Below are 22,382 nucleotides of genomic sequence, written 5' to 3'. Positions count from 1 at the left end.
AAAAATCTTTGCCTATTCCCAAAGTATTCTCCTACTTATCTTCTAGAAACAGTTTTACCTTTCACAGTTAGAGCTATAATTCTTCTGAATTTTTTTTTTTTTCACGAAATGAGGTAAGGCTCAAAAGTAATTTTTTCCCCATGTGGATACGTAATTGACTCAGCACCAATATTTGAAAAGACTTTCTTTTTTTGCAGTGCTGCTTTTGTCATAAATCCATATATTTAGGGTTAATTTCATTTCTGCATTCTGTTCTTTTAATGGAATATTGCTTTGCTGACAAGTTTTGGTATCTCAGAAGGTTTCTTCACTTTCTTCTTTAAGATGCTATTGTGGGGTCTTCCATATAAATTTTATGGTTCCTCATAAAACCATTTTGGGATTTTGGTGACTACCGTTGGATTTAAGAATACTGCTGAATCTACAGATGAATTTGGGGATTTTCGATATTGAATTTCTGTGTTTACTTCAGTCTCTTTAATATAGCTCAATAAAATTCTATGTATCCTTTGTTAAGTTCTAGGTGTTTTATGTTTTTGTTTCTTTTGTAAATGGTATCTTTTTGAAAATTACATTTTCTAAGTGTTGATATGTGCAGAATTCAATTAGTCATTTTGCTAAACCTTCTTATTGATTCTAACAGATTCTTTATATATTGTTTTTCTGTGTAGATAACCATAGCATCTGAGAATAATGACAGCTTTGTTTCTTCTTTTCCAATATTGGTTCTTTCTGTTCTTTTTTCTTGTTTTACTGAACTGATTAGGATAGAACTATCCAATGGAAATATAATGTTAGCCTTACGTATAATTTAAAAATGGCTAGTGGTCACAGTAAAAAAAAAAAAAAAAAGAGGTGAAGTTAGTTTTAATAATTTGCTTTATTTTATTTAACTCAACATTGTCATTTCAGTAGGTAATCAAAATTAATGAGATACTTTGCTTTTGGCGGGGGGTACTAAATCTTAAAAAGCTGGTGTGTATTTTGCACTTACAGCACATCTCAGTTTTTTACTAGCATTGTATTTCCAGGGCTCAGAGCTATGTGTGTATGGCTAGTCGCTATTGTATTAGACAATGCAGGACTTCAGTTTCCAGTAGAGTGCTGATACTGCACATACTTGTTACTCATTTTGAAACAAATACTTCTGACATTTGACCATTAAAAAGGATGTGTTCTGTAGATTTTAGTAGATATCTTTTATGTTATTAAAGAAGTTTCTTTTTTTTTCTTTCGAGACAGAGTCTTGATCTGTTGCCCAGGCTGGAATGCAGTGGCGTGATCTCAACTCACTGCAACCTCCATCTCCCAGGCTCAAGCAACTCTCAAGCCTCCCAAATAACTGGGATTACAGGCGTGCACCACTACGCCCAGCTAACTTTTGTATTTTTAGTAGAGAGGGGGTTTTGCCCTGTTGGCCAGGCTGGTCTCGAACTCCTGGCCTGAAGTGATCCGCCTGCCTTGGCTTCCCAGAGTGCTGGGATTACAAGTGTGAGCTACCATGCCTGGCCAAGAAGTGTTTTTATATGTTTAGTGTACTATGTTTTCTTCTTAACAAGAAATTTATTGATCAATTTTTTTAACCTCTTGAAGTGATTGTTCTTGATTTTCTAATGGTAAGCTACTCTTGCATTGCTGGGATAAAGTCAACTTGATCCTGATATCTCTTTATTCACTATTAGATTTGTTTCAATTTTGTTTTTAAGAATTTTTGCATTGTTCATAGAAGAAATGACTGGTACTTTCTTTTTCTTTTTTCTTTTTTCTTTCTTTTTTTTGAGACGGAGTCTTGCTCTGTTGCCCAGGCTGGAGTGCAATGGCATGATTTTGGCTCACTGCATCCTCCACCTCTCAGGTTCAAGTGATTCTCCTGCCTCAGCCTCCTGAGTAGCTGGAATTACAGGCATGCATCACCACGCCCAGCTAATTTTTGTATTTTTAGTAGAGATGGGATTTTGCCGTGTTGGACAGGCTGGTCTTGAACTCCTGACCTCCGGTGTTCCACCTGCCTCGGCCTCCCAAAGTGCCAGGATTACAGGTGTGAGCCACCGCACCTGGCCAGTAATTTCTTTTTTTAACTAAGCTTTTCTGATTTTGGTTTAAAGCTTTTACTAGCCTCTTAAAATAAGCTGGTGAGTAAATAATTTTATATATATGTAAAATCTCTAGAAAAATTTTTATACAAGAGTTTCATCTTCTGTTACTTGGCAGTTTGGTAGATGGTAGAAACTTTGCATTTAAAACCTTACAGGTATTTTTTTTTAATGTATTTCCTAAGTTTATAATACTCTACCTTATTGTAAGCATTTACAATAATGTAAGCATTTAAGCTATACAATTCCTTCTGACTACATTCATAGCATATTTTAGAAATCTGCATTTCTTTTTCATTCTAAGTGTCTTAAATTTCTATTAAGATTTATTTTTTGATCCACATATTTAAAGTGCTTTGAAATTATCCAGTGTAGGTGCTTTTATGCTTTGTCATTTTGTTAGTGAATTACACATTAATTAACTGCATAGTGTTTGGCAAACATAGTTGTACGAACTGATTCTTTTAAATGTATTTGGTCTTGCTGTATGGTTTAGCACATGAATAGTTTATATAGATCGTCCATGTATGCCTATAATTCTTTAATTCTGAGGCTGAGGATTCTCTGTGTGTCCATTCAGTCAAGCTTTTAAATTGCTTTAATTATATCTTTAATATCTTAACTGATTTTGTCTGCTAGACCTAACAATAATACAGAGATTATTTGATACTTAGAGTTCTATCAAATTTTGCTTTGTCTATTTATATGTATTCAGTGCATATAAGTTTAGAATTCTTATATCTTCTTGGTGCATTGAAGCTGTTATGTCATGATTCTCTTTAACCCTAATGATGCATTTTGCTTAGATTTATTTTGTCTTACATAACAAGGTTATTACATCTTTCTTTGGTTAATGTTGCCAATGGTATCTTTTTTTCTACTTCCACTTTCCATTGTTTAGCATTTGCATGCCCTTATATTTTAGTGTGTTTCTTGTAAATATCATATAGTGGATTTTTTTTTTTGTGGGGGTGACATTTAAAATATTCAGTGAGTCTTGTCTGTTTATATTTATTTTGATTATGGATCTGAATTTCTTTATTCTATCCCTGTGCTTCCTGTTTGTCCTGCTTTTTCTATGCTTTGCCCTCCATTCTTGCCTTATTTTTTTAGATTAAGATTTTTGTTTTGGTTTATTTACATTTTCTTTTTCACCTTTTCTGGTTGGGGAGCTATGTATTTTATTAATGTTCCCTTAGTTTATACTTTTGTCTAATCCATCTAACAAAATCTAAAATTAATCCAGATCTTAAAACCTATCCCCCTTGAAAAAACACAGAAGCCTTACAGCAGTTTAACACTAATTACCCTAACCTTACCCACTACCTACAATTTATATGATATTCTTATCCATAATTTTAACTTTTTAAAAAATAATTCTACAAATTTGACATTATTTTATATAGTTAATGTTTGTTTAGATTGGCCCTTGCATTTGCCAGTTTCTTTGCATACTATTCTTTCTTGTAACTCAGACCTTTCTAATGGAGTATTTTTCTTCTTCCTAAAGAATATTTTTTTGGGAGTTCCTTTAGTGAATGTCAAATGGTGGTAAACTTTTATGTTTATCTGAAAAATGCCTTTATTTTATTCTAGTTCTAGAAATATCTGGGTACCCATTTCCAGGTTATTCTAGTCATCGGTTCTCTCTGAACTAGTAGGACATTTTTGAAATGTCTTTCTAATGAGAAAGGTAATCTAGAGGTCTAATATTTGTTATGTATGGGATTAATTTAAAAATCTTACTGAAAATGCTTTTAATAACCTTGTACAAAGTTTGTGTTACACTGAAAGAACTGCTATACATTTAAAGACTGAAATATGACTAAAAACTTTCCATACACACATGATGATTGCTTTTAGGTTTGTAGCTGGAGTCACTATTTATAGGGCCTATTGTTTGTGGCTTTGAGTTTCATTTACTTATACTAAGTACTCATTTTTCAGAAAACTTGTGTTTTGTTAGTTCTTGGTGATGGAGGGCAGCGTGCATTCTGTTCTTTAAAACTCTTTTCTAACTATTGTCTTGATTGGAGTCAGCTTAAGTGGATATGTACTATTATTGTTGCCTGCTCCTTATTGCTTCTATAATATGGTAAAAGAAAGAGGATGGACTCCAGTACTCATTGACTCTTTATGTGTCACTCATCTTACATACTGTACATTTCTTTTTTTTTTTTAGTTCTCACTACATATAATCCCACCTTACTTTCATTTTGTAAATGAGGAAATTGAGTTTGAAAGTTAAGTGACCTCCTGAGTTATACAAGTGTACAAGTGTTGGGACTAGGAGTCAAAACACAGATGCTCATGTATTTTCTACAATTCCAGTGTTATGAGTTAAAATATCTTCTGGTAATCAGTCCTTTATATGCAGCCCAGTAGGCAGATGGGATACTCACCTGTGTGACTTGAGGTTCGATGTGGGAAACAGCCTGTCAACTAATGATACTGCTGTACTATTATTCTGTGGTGCTGCATATGTACTATTATTCTGTGGTGTGGCCTATAATTAGATTTACTTCTAGGGTTTGAGTTGGGCCATAAATTGTTAAATATGTTTATCATGAATATTAGTTGTACCTTTAATAATTTCCATCATTTCCTGCCTTCTCCAACCGTATCTCCCATTCTAGACTAACATGATAATAATACACAGCTATGCATTTTTCCTCTTCCAGACTAAGTAAAGTAACGTGTATTTATGTGCTCACATTCAGAGACATTATTTACCTCTGAATTGGGAAGCACTATTATTTATAAAGTATATAGGATGGGCTAGTATGGGAAGGGAGGAAGGACTGTGTTCCCTTGCTTGTCAACAAGAAATTAGTATATTCTTCATAGCCTTAAAGGGTTTTACAGTAAGAAATGGAAATCTTGTTACTGTAGAGACTAGAGATTTTCGAGGGTTTTTTTTTTTTTTTTTAGCATTCCCATAGTTGAACTGTAGACATAATTTCAAACTCTTAGGCTACTCAAACCTCAAAACATTCAGATACTTTTTGTTTTGAGGGTTTTTAAAAAACTTGTTCCTACTCTTCTCAATTTCAAACTTTGTGATAGTATGTATGTCTGTTTTATTTGTTAGCAAATTTTGTAGCTTTTTATTCTGTTTAATGCTTTTAAAAAGGGCCAAGATTCGTGTATACCTGTGTGTTCAGCTTAAGAAAAATTAGGTTAGAAATGAAATTATATGGAATATTATATGAATAAAATTGTACTTAAGAGCCCTGGTTGCATTTGTAAAAATATCCTAGAAGGATAAATGGACCATTTTTAAATAAAAAGGATACGTTGTGTTAGCGCCATCTACTGTTAGGTCAGAATAATTACTTCCTGGTGTACATTTGGATTTTTTCCAGTGGCATATTCCAAGTCTGGCATCTTTCTGCAGGTCCTTTAACTTAGTTGACCAGTCTGTAGAATGTGGGCGTTTCGGGTTATTCAAATAATATCCTGTCTATGTTCAGGGTCGGCCAATTTTTGTAGATGTTGTTTCATAATTAATTTTTTCTTTGAGACTAAGTCTCGCTCTGTTGCCCAGGCTGGAGTGCAGTGGCGCGATCTCAGCTCACTGCAAGCTCCGCCTCCCGGGTTCACGTCATTCTCCTGCCTCAACCTGTAGCTGGGGCTACAGGAGCCTGCCACCACGCCCGGATAATTTTTTTTTTCTTTTTTTTCTTTTGGTATTTTTAGTAGAGACGGGGTTTCACCGTGTTAGCCAGGATGGTCTCTATCTCCTGACCTCATGATCCACCCGCCTCGGCCTCCCAACCTGCTGGGATTACAGGCTTGAGCCACCACGCCCGGCCCATAATTATTGTTAAAGTAGCAACGGCAAATTTCCTACAATTTTCTTGATAGTTCATGATTTTAAAATAAAGCTAGCTGATTGTGCTAGCTTTTTACAAAGCATCCTTGTTTTAAAATTTGCTAATTGATAATTGTTATAAAGACTGAGAGATTAAAATTGAACATCGAATTGGTAGCTGAAAGACTGTCTAGAGAAAGCTATATCTCAGTATGTTGCTTGTTAATTCATTGAATGTCTAACTCTGTATCGTACACTATTGAGTGTATTGGTAATTTAGGGGAAAACCTATATCTAAATAATAGATATAGGTTTTTTCTTTTTTCTTTTTTTAATTTCTTAATGGAAATAATATTACAAAAATAGTTTTATATAATGTGCTGATTAGGAATATAAGCTTTACAGTTAGACTCTCTTGAGTTTAAATACTGGCTTTAGCACTTGTTGCATTTGTGATCTTGGGATACTTGTGAAGTATAACTGTTATCTTTCTAAGGCGCTTGGAGTAACATCTGGCATGTTAGTAAACACTCAATGAATGTTAGTTGCTATCACTAATATTTCAATCATTGTTTACATATCCAAAGTGAACATAATGTTTCAGTAACTATATTTTTAACTTAGTGACTAATAACTTCTTTGGTAAAGAAACCTATAATATTTGACATAAAATATGTAGCTTAAGAATATAAACGTTCAAAATGTTTACTGTTTGTTTCTGCATATCATTTAGAGTAAAGGGTAGTATGGTAGAGCAGAAACAACAAAGTTGAGTCTTCAGTCTCAGCTCTGTCAGTTTCTAGCAGTGTAACTTGAGGTTAATTATTTAACCTCCCTACTGGGTTTTTTGTTGTTGTTTTGTTTTGAGATGGAGTCTCACTCTGTTGCCCAGGCTGGAGTGCAGTGGCGTGATCTTGGCTCACTGCAGCCCCTGCCTCCCAGGTTCAAGCAATCCTCCGGCCTCAGCCTTCTGAGGAACTGGGATTACAGGCGTGTGCCACCATGCCTGGCTAATTTTTTTTTGTATTTTTAGTAGAGATGGGGTTTTGCCATGTTGGCCAGACTGGTCTCGAACTCCTGGCCTCAGGTGATCCACTTGCCTCAACCTCCCGAAGTGTCTGGATTTATAGGCGTGAGCCACTGCGCCTGGCTAAAGCTCAGCTCTTTGCCTGAAAGCTCAGCTCTTTGCCTGAAAATGAGTTGTTTTGAGGGTTAAATTATATGATGTATGTATAAAGTCATTCTTGGCACTTAGTAGAGTAACAGCATAAATGTTAATTATTTCATAACATACTGCAAATTTACTAACATGCACGTGTTTCTATAATTTTGCTTTCTATTACTTATACTAAAATTAAAAGAGATTAGGCACCCTTTACATTTGAAGGGCTGATGGAGTTTGAGAAGAAACAAAGGAATTGTGACATCTTAAGAAGTATAATTGAAGATGGAATATAAACTTGAAGGTTCTTTTTTTGACTGGGAATAATGGTTCAGTCAGTAATATTTGTATGTGATTGCTCAGTATACAGAATTTTTTTTTTTAATTCAAAGGAGGAATGCTTTCTACACTGGACCCAATTCCACGTCCCCCGCCGACTTTGTTATTATTGCTATAATTTTTTCGGTAGTGTGGCCTATTGCACATTCTAGGAGGACATAAAGAGGATTAAATCTACTTGTGGATTATTAGAAATATTTGTTGATTTCATGTTATCTACCCCAGCATCATGGACCACAGCTGTAGATCTATCCAGCCTTCAGGGTGGGTGGAGTTAGGTGGGCTGTGTTGGTAGATGATCAGCACCAAGTACTGTTCCTGAGCATCGTCGATGCTTGTAAATATTTGAATGAACAAATGAAAGTGTCTGCATCATGGTTATTACACTGACTGAGGCTAGTGTTCTCATCACACACTAATTTAAATTTCTATGTCAAATGGTAAATAGCTCATTCCTTCCTGAGTTCTCTGGGACTTTGCTTCATCAGGATATATCATCTGTTGTTTAACCTTTTCCACTTTATTGACAACCTAAGTGAACCAGAACCACCCTCCCCTCGCCAGTTACCTGTCTTCCTCATTACGCATTCATCTACACTGCTGTGGTGTGGCTGTTCCTTTTTCCTTACCACCTCCCACACCAAGCTTTTTCTGCAGATGTCACCAATGACTTCCTAACTGCAAAGTTTCAAGTCCCAAGGAGCCCATTTCCATCCTTCTTGTCTCATTTGATCTCTCTGTATCTTTGGCATTGCTGCCTGTTACTTCCTGAAGTGCTCCTCTGTCGGCTCCAGTGCACCAGTCTCTCCTGGTTCTCCTTCTATTGCTTGGCCTTCTCCTTTTCAGTCTCATTTACTGTTTGTTTGGATTCTCTCCCCCACTCTCTTAAACATTGATGTTTCCCTAGGTTCTGTTGCTTGGCCTTCCTTCTTTTTACCGTAGGTTTTCTTTGTACTCCAGCGACCCTACCCTTATCCTGATAATTGGGTGCCTCCACTTGAGATTTATCTGTGGAACCCAATTCAGCCACTGATAACACAAGGGGAAAAGGTTGTAGGCGGCAGCCCCCCATAATCTCTATCACCTGTTACGCATGAAAGCTTCACTGAGTAAGCATACAATCTATGTAAAACAAACAACCAAAAAACAAACATTTATGTAAAAGGAGTGTGGTTAGTATGGAAACTTGGCCTCAAGAAGTGTCTTCTAACCCCTGTCCCTGGACTCCTTTGTAGAAATTCTGGAGCTGCCTGGAGTGTCTTCAGTTTCCCTGCACACATATCTACTTGGATGTCTCCTCCAAGCAGCCTCTTATTTATTCTTGTTTTCATATAATCCACCCCTCCTGTATTCTCTCAGAGTTACTAGTACCAACATGTACTCTACCTTAAGCCCAAACCCTGCATCATCCTAAATTCTACTTTATTCTCAACAGCTGGTCCTGGGACGGCTGCTGCCTTAATCGCTCATCTGTGAGAGAATTTCCTATATTATAATTATTTGATTCATGTCTATTTCTTTAATTAGAATCTTTATGTCCCAGGTACCTACAATTTTTATAGTGTTGTGGTCAACTAATATTTTATATGTAAAAATGAATTTATTAGCAATCACTAATTCCCAAGGAATTAATAGCATTACCCTGTTGTCTTTAAAAAATGCCCAAACCATAAAACAATTGATTTTCCAATCTTAATTTGTTAATGTTAATGAATGTTAAATTAATGCTGTATTAAAAGGAAATACTTTTAAGATCTTTGTCTTTTACGGTTGTTCAGTGTAAAGGAAAGTTTTTTTACGTACTGTTGATACATTTTGGAACTTGTACACATCTTATATATTCAGTTTAAAAAAAGGTCCAAACTTATCAGTCTTGTTATGAACCCTATTTTTCAAATTTAATGTTTCTCAGTATTTATTTATTGAATGCTCTCAAATGGTGGCTTAATAATTTCATGTTTGTTAAATACAGAGCTGTGTCTTCCATTTGCTATTTTTGAAATAAAATTTTCACTTTATACAGCAGTCCTTGATATGGCCAGCCTAGAATCATAGACTTTTTCCATTTTAGTCCTAAATAAATAAGAGGATGGTGTGCTGTAGATTCTGAATAGTAACAACCTATTTACCTGATTTTTCATTGGTTTGAGTATTTGATACAGAGAAATTGAAGCTTAAACTTTTATCTAATCTTGTTTTAACCTTCTGAGAAGACTGTGTGTCCTTAATGACTCAGATTTAGCATATGACTGATGAGTTGTCTCAGTTGGTGGCCAGTACTTATTTTTTGTCTTATTAGGTTGAAAGCTATGTCTTCTTAAGAATGCTAGTGTATGTGGTTGGTAACAGCTTGCCATTTTTGTTTAGTTGCTTTTACTTTCCTGAAATCCAGCAAGCCAGATAATTAAGTTTTAAGGATTATACAATATACAAGTCAATAATTTTCTAACATGATCTTAAAAGCAGAGTATATTGCTTTGGTGCAGTAGCTTTATGAGAGCTTTTTGAACTGTTTAGAGCAGGGGCGTCCAATCTTTTGGTTTCTCTGGGTCACACTGGAAGAAGAATTGTCTTGGGCCACACATAAAATACACTAACACTAATGATGACTGGTGAGCTCTAAATAAATAAATAAATAAATAATCACAGAAAAATCTCATAGTGTTTTAAGAAAGTTCGCGAATTTGTGTTGGGCCACATTCAAAGCTGTCCTGGGCCGTGCCTGTGGGTTGGGCAAGCTTGGTGTAGAGGCTGGTTTTGATTCTTCAAGTTTCTAGACTGTGTACTAAAGGTTAGGGTTGCTGACTCTAGATACACAGATGCATTTCCCATTCATAGTTAGCCTAGTTCTGGTGTTTTTTAGAATCAGTCACTCTTGTGTAGTTTATTTCATTGGATCTGCGCATAGAGCCATCTAGGACCAAGTAAGAGAGCTTAATATTTTTTCACTCAGTAATATTCAGAGACCCATAATCTTTGATGATGGAGGATAGAGAACGTGACAGTACCTGTGTGTTTGTTTATATACAGACATAGCAAAAATTGATTAATCTTGTTTCTTTTGGTTCACTGCCAGAAATCCCTACCTGGTGCTGTTTATAAAGACAATTAGTGTCCATGTGTGCATACTGAGCTGTCTTGATGGGTGGAGTCCATAGTAGGAAAACCAGATACCGTGGTAGAGTGTGGGAAACTAATCATGAGTTTTCCATAAATAGTTTGATGTTGGCTTATGTTTTGGAATGTGGTGTAAATTTACTATCATTGGCTCATTTTAATTATGTAAAGAATTGCTATACATGAAAAATGTGAAAAAATTCAAATACCCCGTTATTTTACCTTCCCCCGCCCCAAATTTTGAGCTTCTTATTTATTTTATTCTTTGTAGAAACAATAAAGCATATACACTCTGGCATCAGACTCCCAGGTTCCAAGCCTGACAAAAAAGTATTAACTTATGCCTACGAACTTGGGCATGTTATTTAGTCTTTCCGTGTCTCAGTTTTTCTGCCTATAAAATGGTAAAACAGAGTTAGAGTTATGAGGATTACATGAGGTAATATACGTATAAAGTACTTAAGTACTTAGTGTGTGGAGTTCACACACTAATTATCAGTTACTAATTGGTAATATTATTCTACATGCATTATTTTTTCTGTATAAAACATACAGAAATGTAAGAAAATTTTAAATGTGAGTAAATTTTAGTATTTCTTGTAACTTAAGGCTTGCAGAATTTTCTGGCATCTCTAAGAGAATGTTGTGTTTTAACTGTTTAAGTAATTTAAAAATAGTTCTGGTTTTAAATTTTCTCCTAGTTTTCCCAAGGAATCTGTAGAAATTATTTTACTTTATTATTATTATTATACTTATTATTTTACTATTTACTTTTTATATAAGGAATTTACTTTAAAATAGTGTTAATATTTCTGTATTCTTCATGGTCTCTTCTTTTGTCTCCTAAGGAGTAATATTTAAATCTATTAGCAGGCCGGGCGTGGTGGCTCACGCCTGTAATCACAGCATTTTGGGAGGCCAAGGTGGGCGTCAGGAGTTTGAGACCAGCCTGGCCAACAAGGCAAAACCCCATCTCTACTAAAAATACAAAAGTTAGCCAGGCGTGGTGGCATGCGCCTGTGATCCCAGCTACTCAGGAGGCTGAGCCAGGAGAATCACTTGAGCCCAGGAGGAGGAAGTTGCAGTGAGCTGAGATCACACCGCTGCACTCCAGCCTGGGCAACAGAGCAAGACTCCATCGCAAAAAAAAAAAAAAAAAAAAAATCTATGAGCACATTTGATAGGGAAACCTCACATGATCTAAGGGTTCATGCAAGGCTCACTTCGGGAAGGAACTTCCTAAGATCCAAAGAGTGATCAGAGTTATTAACTAGAAAAGGTGTGACATGGAAGAACATGCCTTTCATACAGAATTAGACCTTTAAGTGCCCAGAGATGGAAGGCACCATTATTATATATAAATAATATCTATTGTTTCAGGAAGAATAATGGATTCTTATTTTTGTAGTGATTGTATTTTATTGTTAAATATATTCCATCTGCAGCAATCTTTAAATTTTTAAAATCAATCAGTGACTAGGATAGTCTGATATAGTCTTAGTAAAATCTTTGTTTAAGAAAATATAGGCCGGGTTGGCCAGGCACGGTGGCTCACGCCTGTAATCCCAGCACTTTGGGAGGCCAAGGCAGGTGGATCACTTGAGGCCAGGAGTTGGAGACCAGCCTGGCCAACATGGTGAAACCCTGTCTCTACTAAAAATACAAAAATTAGCCAGCTACTTGGCAGGCTGAGGCACGAGAATCACTTGAACCTGGGAGGTGGAGATTGCAGTTAGCTAAGATCATGCCACTGTACTCCAGCCTGGGCAAGAGAGCAAAACTCTGCTCAAATTAAAAAAAAAAAACAATGTACAAGCCAGGCATGGCAACTCGTGCCTATAATCCCAGCACTTTGGGAGGCTGAAGCAGGAGGATTGCTTGAGACCAAGAGTTTTGAGACCGGCCTGGGCAGCATATCAAGACCCCCATCTCTACAAAAAATAAAAAAATCGGTGGCATGCACCAGTAGTCCTAGCTACTTGGACTGCTGAGGCAGGAGGATCACATGAGCCCAGGAGGCTGAGGCTGCAGTGAGCCATGATCATGCCGCTGTACTCTAGCCTGAGTGACAGAGCAAGACCCTGTCTCTAAAAGAAAAAGAAAATATAAAAAGAAATTTGATTTTTAATGTAGATTGTAATTACTAACTATAGAAAACAGCCGTCATAAAATTTCCCTTTGACTCATAATTGACTATGATTTTTAAATTAAAGGTTGACTTCAAGCATAAGATTTATTTTTCATAATTCAAGGGTCAGATCGTGCAGTTTATGAATACTCTTGATAACTTTCTTTTTTTAAAATAGAGCGTATCATCCCTGGTTTTGTATATTGATACTTTTTATTAGATGATAACAAAAAGAAAAAAATCACTTCTTAGTTATTCTGTTTATTTCAAGTACAAATAATTTATATAATTGTTGACTGATACAGTACTAATGATTCTGTTTTATAATAAACATAATGAATTTTTTATATTTAAATTCCTGGGTACAGCACAAGTTTCCGTACAGTTTGTATATAGCTTATATAACTATTAAAGTAGAAAGTTGGATAGACTGGGAGTAATACTTAATTTATGTATTATGTCAGTAATCACATCTCAGCTAATACTTGAAAACTCTATATCCCTTAAGATGTCAACAGTTTTCATTAGAATATTAGTTTTTATTAATTATAATCCATGTAACCCCCACCTAATGTGGGATACCAGTGCCTCTTCCAGATAGTTTTTGGAGTCCCCAGAGTATATCATATGGGTTCATGCAGATGTCTGGGTGTCAACCACATGGCATTAATTTTAATTTTTTTCTTCTGGCCATGTGCTAACAGTGCACATGTCATGTTCACTGGAGACTGCCACTTTTGTTGGGCTTTGTTGTTGATCTTTCCTTAGAGGGACTGTCTGAGCTGGATCACTTAGTGCTTTTTAGGACTTTTTGGTGGTGCTGTCTAGTCTGGGAGTTTTATTTGAGGAAAGATTTTTCACTATTATATTGATTTAATTTTATATGATGGCAATATAGGACTATTCAGATTTTATATCTCTTTGTTTCAGTAAGTTGTATTTTTTCTATTTGACCATTTAATCTATGTCTCTTAAATTATGGTTATATATATTTTTTTCAATCCTGATATTGCTTATTTCTTCCTTCTCTTTTTTCTGGATTAAATTATACTGGAGGCTTGCCAGTTTATGATCTTTTTCATACAACCACGTTTTGGCTTTGTTGATCTTCTAATATATGCTTGTTTTCTGTTTCAGTAGTTTTTGCTGTTGTCTTTATCGCCTTTCTTGAATTTTTTTGTTTTTTGCTTTTATTTTATTTCACCTCCCTCCCCTGACCAGCCCACCCTACCAGTTTCCTTGAAATCCTTATCCCAATAATCTTTAGCCTTTATTCTAACGTTCAAGACTATACATTTCCCATAAGTGCAACTTTAGATGCATCCTACAGTTTTGATATATACTACATTTGTCATTGTTCATTTCATTCTTATAATTAAAAAAAAAAAAAACTAGTTTTGTGATGTTGCACCCTTTGGATTATCTTTTTCTATTACAAAATTTCTTTTAATTTTCTAAAGTTTATTTTTTTAAAAAGATCCAACTTGTATATTTTCCTTACTAGTTATACACATTTTCCATCTCATGATTTATACCATTCTGCTTTTATTTAATTCCTTTCACTTGTTTTTTTGGTTGATTTTATCCTTCTCTTGTCTACCTTCTGGAACAACGTTGCAGACTGTTTAAATAATAGAAAAACAAATAAAGAATTGTAGATTTCTTTTTGTTTCCCGCCCCTTCCCCACCTCTGCTCCAATAAGATAGTATATTTCTAGGGCTAGAGTAAAATATCTAAGATATAAATTGCAGGAAGTACGATGAGGCCTTATTGTACTGGGAATGAAAAAGTTGTCAGACATCTCATTTCTACATTTCTGAGACTTCCTGATACCTGCTTGCCTGGGTTTTGGTTTGCTTGTCTAGTTAGTTTTTCTTCCCTTTCCTCTCCCTCCCTCCTTTCACTCTCCTCCCGTCCTCCTTCCCCTACCTCCCTTTCTTCATCTCCTCTCCCTCCTTCCTCCTTCTTCCCTCCATTCCTATTTTTATCCCTTCCTTCATCCTTTCTTTTCCTCCTCTCCTTCCTTCCATTCTTGCATCCTTATTGTTTTTTCACCCCGACATAAGTGTTTCAAAAGTTGGGAAAACCCTCACTAGATCTTCCTGATTTTGGGATCAAGACAAAATGATCTGTAGAGGTCATATGTCATTAACTTGTCGCACTCTAAGAAAACCTAAAGAAAATCACCCATGCCTTTTAAAATGCTTAAAACATAACAAATCACTATATTCATAGTATTTTTGTTCTCTTTGAAGTGATGAGTCATCATAAATAAATTGGACCACTGCCCCTTTAAGTAGAAACTGCCTTAGGGGACTGATGGAACTTTGGGGCTACTTCCTGAAGCACTTGTTGGTCCACCAGGAGTGTCAGTTGGGCCTGGGTGAGAAGAGAGGCCCAAGAAAGCCACCATTGTCTGTAGCATGAAGCTTTTCCTGTAGTCTAGTGATAATCCTGCTGTGAGTACTTCACTGTCATTCAAATAATTGCGGAAGGAATTGTCTCTCAGTTGTCCTAAGGCCTGCCTAGTACCTTGAAAGGCAGTTGGTTTCTCAGTACCCATTTTGGAGGGTGAAATTAGGTTCAGTTCAGCCATTTTAGTTTTTTACTTTGTTTTTCCTAGCTAGAAAAATTTTAAAGCTATTTAAAAAATCCCTTGGAGGATTATTTGGAGATATAGAAATTTTTTCCTTTACTGGTTAACTGAGTTGAATTATATAGTCCTTTTGTAGCTTAAGATCTTTAAACATTTAGTTGCATAACAGCTTTTTAATTTGTTCGATTCCTCAGTTGAAGCCATTACGAATTGACTTAAAATTGGAAAAGACTGAGTATTATATTGAGCCTTTCTATCAGAAAACATTAGCTTAATTAGTCTATAATTAAAGATGATGTTAGCTGTACTTTAGTTTGTCTTAGGAATAGAGGTCCTTAAATTATATGTAAACCATCAGTTGCATGGTTCTTTTGAAATGTGGATTTTTCTGAATGCTTAATAAAGCTGACCTGACTCTAGCTTAATGGTTTAAAAATATATACATCTATACTAAATATATACCCATAGACACACATACATATATACTGCTTCTACTGTTTCTGTAACAAACTGATTTGCATGCTGACAAAATTCCTCATCCAGTTGTACAGTTTTATTTTTATTTATTTTTTATTTTTAGAGTCAGAGGTCTTGCTCTGTCACCCAGGCTGGGAGTGCAGTGGCATGATCTTGGCTCACTGCAACCTCGACCTCCTGGACTCAAGCAGTCCTCCTGCCTCAGCCTTCCAAGTAGTTGGAACTACAGGTGTGTGCCACCATGCCCGGCTAATTTTTGTATTTTTTGTAGAGATGGGTTTTCACCATGTTGCTCAGGCTGGTCTCAAACTCCTGACCTCAAGTGATCCACCTGACTTGGCCTCCCAGCATGCTGGGATTACAGGCGTGAGCCATTGCGCCTGGCCTCCAGTTGTATAGTTTTAAATGAATGTAAAATACTTGAATGATTGGCAAATTTAATATTATTTAATAAATTTAATATTTTAAATAAATCTAAAAATGCATTAATCAGTTTGAATAAAAGATATACATTGGGTCTGAAATTCCAGTTGAGAAATTTTATGCTTAAATAAAAATTCTTGAATCTTAAAGGAGAAATAAGGCTGGACATGGTGGCTCACACCTGTAATTCCAGCACTTTGGGAGGCCTAGGAAGGAGGATCACTTGAGGTTAGGAGTTCAAGACCCACCTGGGCAACATGGCGAAAACCTGTCTCTACGAAAAATATGAAAATTAGCTGTGTGTGGTGGTGTGCACTTGTAGTCCCTGCTACTTGGGAGGCTGAAGTGGGAGGATCAGTTGAGCCTAGGAGGTCGAGCCTGCGGTGAGCTGATATCAAGCCACTGCACTCCAACCTGGGTGACAAAGTGAGACACTGTCTCCAAAAAAAAAAAGAGAGAAATAAGCTTTTTACCTAAATTAACCCTTGCATATGATGGCAAAATTTTCTAATTCTTTTAGTGATAAACTAACTAGTCCATTATTTAAAAATTCAAATTTCTTTTTGATTTATGGGTTTCTGAAGTATTTGTAAACTTTCTAGTAAAATAATCATGAAATTTTAGAGCAAGAAAGGAACTAAAAATAGCATTTGATTACTAATAGTCAAATGATGTTTGTTTTTATAACCATATAGATGTAAATGGAAAGATTGTTTTTTTAAAAGAACATTGAAATAACTTAGATTTTAGTTGTTGATCTTAACAGACAACCGGGAGTTAAGAGTAATTTTTGGCTGGTCTGAAGGGAGTGAGTTATCTCAACTGATTGTTCACAGTCAGTTACAGATTAAACTCCTTGTTTTACTCTTTCCCACTTCTCACTACTGCACTTGACTAGTCTTAAAAAAAATAAAAATAAAAATAATTTTTAGAACTGACTGTGATGATTTTAAAAAAAAAAGACTTTTTTTTTTTTTTTTTTTTGAGACAGGGTCTCGCTCTGTTGCCCAGGCTGGAGTGCGGTGGCATGATCTCAGCTCACTGCAACCTCCACCTCCTAGGCTCAGGTGATCCTCCCACCTTAAAGATTTAATTAGAAATTTATTTAATGAAAACTTTGGAAGATACGAGAAATTAAAAGAGAAATGCCTAACAAATCTGTGTACCAAAGGCACTGGATGAAGGATAAAGAAATTATATATCAGATGCACATGATTGTAATATATATAGATATAGTTTTATATCTGTGTATATTTAAAACATATAGTATATAATGTATATATGGACATGTAGATATGTAAATGTGTGTGGTTTTAAGTAAAATTATACTTTAGTGAATATTTTAAATCTGATAGCATACCCCTACCTGAGAGACACTTTTCTAGAGGAAATTATATCTAATTGCAGGGACATTTAAGAAGAAACCTAAGAAAAGCCATTTATTTTATTAAGAAAGCTGAAAGGGAGAATGGAGTAACTTTAGAAGGGACTGTGATAGAGCTTTCACATATGATGCTTAATTAAAACAATGAAATTTAAAGCAAATCAACTTGCAAATCTTGTTTCTTGAATTTTATTTTTTAATTTCTTGTTTTAAACCACATTCTGAAAACATCTTGAATTTTCTTTAATCTTATATTTTTCTGAGTTTACTTAAGGATTTATAGATAATACTGATATCCTTGTATCTCCTGTAGCCATTTAGTGGATTATTTGGACATTCTAACTTATGGACAGGAAAGATAAAAGATTATTAAAAATCATTTGCATAATCATTATCCCTGATAAACCTTTTTGTTTTATACTTTTTTCTGTTAATGCCAATCCTGAGTCTTTGTAGCAAGACTTATGCTATAAAAATAAATACTTAGCAAAGTTGTTGATACGGTTTGACCGTGTCACCACCCAGATCTCATCTTGAATTCCCACTTGTTGTGAGAGGGACCTGGTGGGAGGTAATTGAATCATGGGGGCAGGTCTTTCCCCTGCTGTTCTCATGATAGTGAATAAGTCTCATGAGATCTAATGGTTTTAAAAAGAGGAATTCCCCTGCACAAGCTCTCTCTCTTTGCCTGCTGCCATCTATGTAAGATGTGACTTGCTCTTCCTTGACTTTTGTCATAATTGGGCTTCCCCAGCCATGTGGAACTGTGAGTCCAAGTAAACCTCTTTTTCAAATGGCCCAATCTCAGGTCTTTATCTGCAGCATGAAAATGGACTAAAGCAATTATACAATTAGATGTGGAGCTTATTTCGAGAACAGTTTGAGGGATAGAAGGTATGTTAAAAAATATACACCTGAAAACAAAAAAAAAATGCCTTTTCTTCAAGATTAGGTCATGGCTCACTGCAGCCTTGACCTCCCAGGCTCAGGCAAAGGCAGTCCTCCCATCTCAACCTCCAGGGTAGCTGGATCTACAGGCACATGCCACCACAACTGAATAACTGTTTGTAGAGCTGGGTTTCACCATGTTGTCCAGGGTGGTCTCAAATTCTTCGACTCAAGTGATCCGCCCACTTCAGCCTCCCGAAGTACTGGGGTTACAGTCGAGGACTGTGCTTTTTCATGTTTCTGTTCTAAGGACCTGGTACACATATATGTGTGTTGTGTGAATGAGTGGGTGAGAGGGGAGACAGAAATCAGATATGTCAGTGGTTATGAGTGTCTGAAGAGTTGATACCAGTGTGCAAGGTAAAATATGCTGGCTTATGTGAAAAAAGAGAAGGAAAAATTCTCAAGTTGTGAGATAAAAGAGATGACCAGTACTTGTTAAATAGAATAATTAATTCAAAGGATGCTGTGTAACAGAAAAATGCCACAGTTTCTCTTTGCATTTGTGGCCCTTCTTTATTCCAGGGGTCACATTCTAAGACTCCCCATGGATGCCTGAAACTGAGGATAGGTTCAAAACCAATATTCACTATGTTTTTTCCCTGTACATACATACCTGTGGTAAAGCTTAATTTATAAATTAGGCACAGTAAGAGATTAACAACAACAGTAATAAAATAGGACAATTATAACAATATGCCAGCATTACTACTCTTGCACTTTGGGCTATGAAGTAAGATAAGGGTTACTTGAACCCTCCAACCACTTTGACATGCTGACAGTGGATCTGATAACTGAGACAGTTACTGGGTGACGAATGGGCAAGTAGTGTATGCAATGTGGATCTGCTGGACAAAGGGAGGATTTCAGCACGTAATTTAACATTTATGACTTATTTCTGGAATTTTCCACTTAATATTTTTGGAGTATGGGTAACTGAAATCATGGAAAATGAAACCACAGATAAGGGAGGACTCCTGTAATTGGTAGTTTATATTTTCACAGGATAAGCTTTCAATATTTTATTTGTCAAAGGAGACTTAGTCATCACTTAACAGTTTTCTAAAAGTAATTATTGTGGAAGATGCTGTGAAACTGCCAGTGGTTCTGTATTTTAATTCACTATTTTAGAACTATTCTCTTATATGTCAATATGATGTTAAGAAACTTAAGTCTATTTAGGTTCATTGAAGAGTCTGAACAATCTAAAAATTATATGTTTAGTAAAGATACAGAAATTTACCATATTTGATCTCTACTTATAGTTAAAAATTGATCAAGCAATGCTATCTAGTAAAAGTTGTGCAGTTCTATTTATTTAACTTTCTGGCTATTTAACTATCAGAAAGGAAAGTGTGATGGTAAGAGTTTATCAAGAGATATCCAAGTGCTACCCAATTGCATTTCCACATCTTACGTTGGAAGAGAGAATTTAGTTTTGATCTGAGAAATAATTTCATTTCAAACAAATTTCAGTGCATTTTAGCTAATGTCAGCATGAATATTTAATATTTTAAAATAACTTTGTTATCTTAATATTTTTTCAAATGAGCACATTTTTTTAAAATTAGAAAATTTATTGTCAAGTGTGAAGTACTTTTGAATAGGTACCACAAGGTGGCAGGATTGTATTTTGTAGATTCCTTTTGCTTTGATAAACCCTTGGTTATCTAAAATCTAAGTTTTCCAGGTGGTTAGCTATTATGCATTTTATATGCCAGAACTTTTAAATTTTAACTTTTTTGATGGAAAACTAAACTATATTTCTCACTTTCCTGATTTCTTAAGCAGTAGAATATAACAACCGTTGTCAGTGAGCCATTTGAATGTGTTATTGGATGTGACTAAGATGGAGTGGTCAGTAACAGTAGTGTAGAGGGAATAAGGACTGGTCCCAGCAGAGACTCTGGACCTTGACTCTTAAAAGCTGGGTCTGATGTCAATTTGCTTTTTGCTTTATCTACATTTTTTTCCTGTCGGAGGTGAAGTGAATCATGTCAAGTGCCAGGCTCTGGTGTGGTACAACATGGCTACTTTCTGTAAAATTCAATAGCAAATGAAGGCAGACACTGCCTTCTCCCAGCGGCTTTTGTGACACAGGGTATTTGGGGAAGGAAAATAAACTATGAGGCCTTAAAATTTCTTCTTCAGACACCAGTATGGTAAAGGTAGCACCAGACCATGAGGAATGAGTTCTGTAGTTATGAGGAATATTAAAAACAAATCTAACTGCTCATGGAGCAATTTTAAAGACTCTTTCCTATAAAAAATTTTAGACTCTGAGTTGTGCATCATTTGTATGAATGAGATAATATTAATTATAAAGGATGTGGCCAGACACGAATCTGTTTTCCTTTCGAATCCAATTACCTGCTCTGGTAATTGGAGAGCTGTTTCAAGGCAGTTTGTATGTTTATTGGTGAACAAGCAGTGGGTAAAATCTTCATCCTTTGGACTTCTTGGTTTGCTCCTTTGTGGATGCTGCTTTTTCCAGAACCTTTCTTTCCGCTTCCACAGGCTTCCAGGTCTGGAGTTGTTCTGCGAATCTGTTATAAAAGATTGGACTATGGTGAAGTTTTCTTTCGCATTTGTTCCCTTCATTAATTATTTGCATATTTTTCTAATGTTTTAAAAGATGAATCAATTTAACCTCACATAAGCACAAGAAAGCAACAGTTGAGCCTTATGTTAAGGGGAGAGGAGAGGGCATGGTTTCCAGCAGCAGTCCTTTCTCTGGCTCACTGAAATGTTTATCTACCTGTCTGCCACTTTCTTACTCATATGGATTTTGCATGATGGCTACATAAATCATCAAATTACAGAGGGGTTTTTTCCCCCTCATCTTACATTCAGTCCTCAGGCGGTAATGGAGAACTTTTATAAGAGCTCCAGAGAAGCCACAGGAAATAACTGATAAATTAGTGCCACCTGAAATGGATATTAGGGCATGGTCATTTGACTCTTCTCAGTTCTGCTTGGTAGTAGAACTTTTTTTTTTTTTTTAACTTCATAGTAGACGAGTAAGTGGAACTCCCATGACTTAAATATATAGATAAATTTCACTAGCTTGTACTTCTAGGATTGGATACATTTTCCTCTTGGCATGGTACTATGTGTTTTCAAGTAAAAATAATACGATTCAAGACTGACAAACTGGCTCAGTGAATTATACAAGATTCGTGCTTTAAAACACAGTCTAAACCCTCCCTGTTGCTTTGGGGCAGAGTTTTTGTGTAATTGGACATCTAAAACTAACTCTGAACCTCAAGATTACCAGAAAGATCAGATGCAAGAGCTTAATTTGTGTTAAGAACATCCTCCTACATATTCTGCCAAAAGTTTAAGAGCTATTAGTAAAAGCAGCTCGTTTGAAGTAGTATGAGATTTGAACATTTTTAACTCCAAGATAGCTAGAATTTTATTAAACCGGATTTAAAGAATTAGCCCACAATTTAAATACTTTCTCATTTTAAATGTAGCTTGAAATATATTTGTTTTTCGGAAGGAATTTTGGATTAAAAATGCATTGTATTTGAATTTAGAAAAGGGAAGCCAGAGATGGGTAGGCGGTGGGTAGCTGTAGATCTTGAATGCCCAGCTTATAAAGATTGGGGGCTTATCCTGTAGGTACCCTGTAGTCATTAACAGACTTGTAATTGCATGGGTGACAGGCAGGAAATGTTTTAAGAGAATTAGCCTGAAAGCGTGGGGTGGATTTGCTTGGATCCGGCTGGAGAGAGATTGGAGTCAGATTGACCAGTTGAGATGATATGGCAATCAATAATCTGAAAGATTTATGATATAAATCTAAATTCGTGTGATGTCGGTAGGAATACAGAAAATTTAAAAGCCTTTAAGATATTATTAGGGCAGAATTGATAAAACATGGCAACTTGCTAA

General features: G+C 35.7%; 1 protein-coding gene across 2 annotated transcripts in view; it reads left to right on the top strand.

Moving 5' to 3' along the window:
• Nucleotides 1-22,382, top strand: part of TSC22D1 (TSC22 domain family member 1) — a 147,056-nt gene that overhangs the window by 88,852 nt on the left and 35,822 nt on the right. Inside the window, exon 1 of one of the 2 annotated variants that reach the window (XM_025364704.1) lies at nucleotides 15,030-15,113. The exons of the other annotated variant lie outside the window; for it this stretch is intronic. The gene's annotated coding sequence lies outside the window, so the exon portion shown is untranslated. Of the gene's footprint in view, nucleotides 1-15,029; nucleotides 15,114-22,382 lie in introns of those variants that run through there. 2 annotated transcript variants of the gene reach the window in all.

Source organism: Theropithecus gelada, chromosome 17 (assembly GCF_003255815.1).
Source record: "Theropithecus gelada isolate Dixy chromosome 17, Tgel_1.0, whole genome shotgun sequence".
Lineage (NCBI taxonomy): Eukaryota > Metazoa > Chordata > Mammalia > Primates > Cercopithecidae > Theropithecus > Theropithecus gelada.
This window is presented reverse-complemented; position numbering and strand designations above follow the sequence as displayed.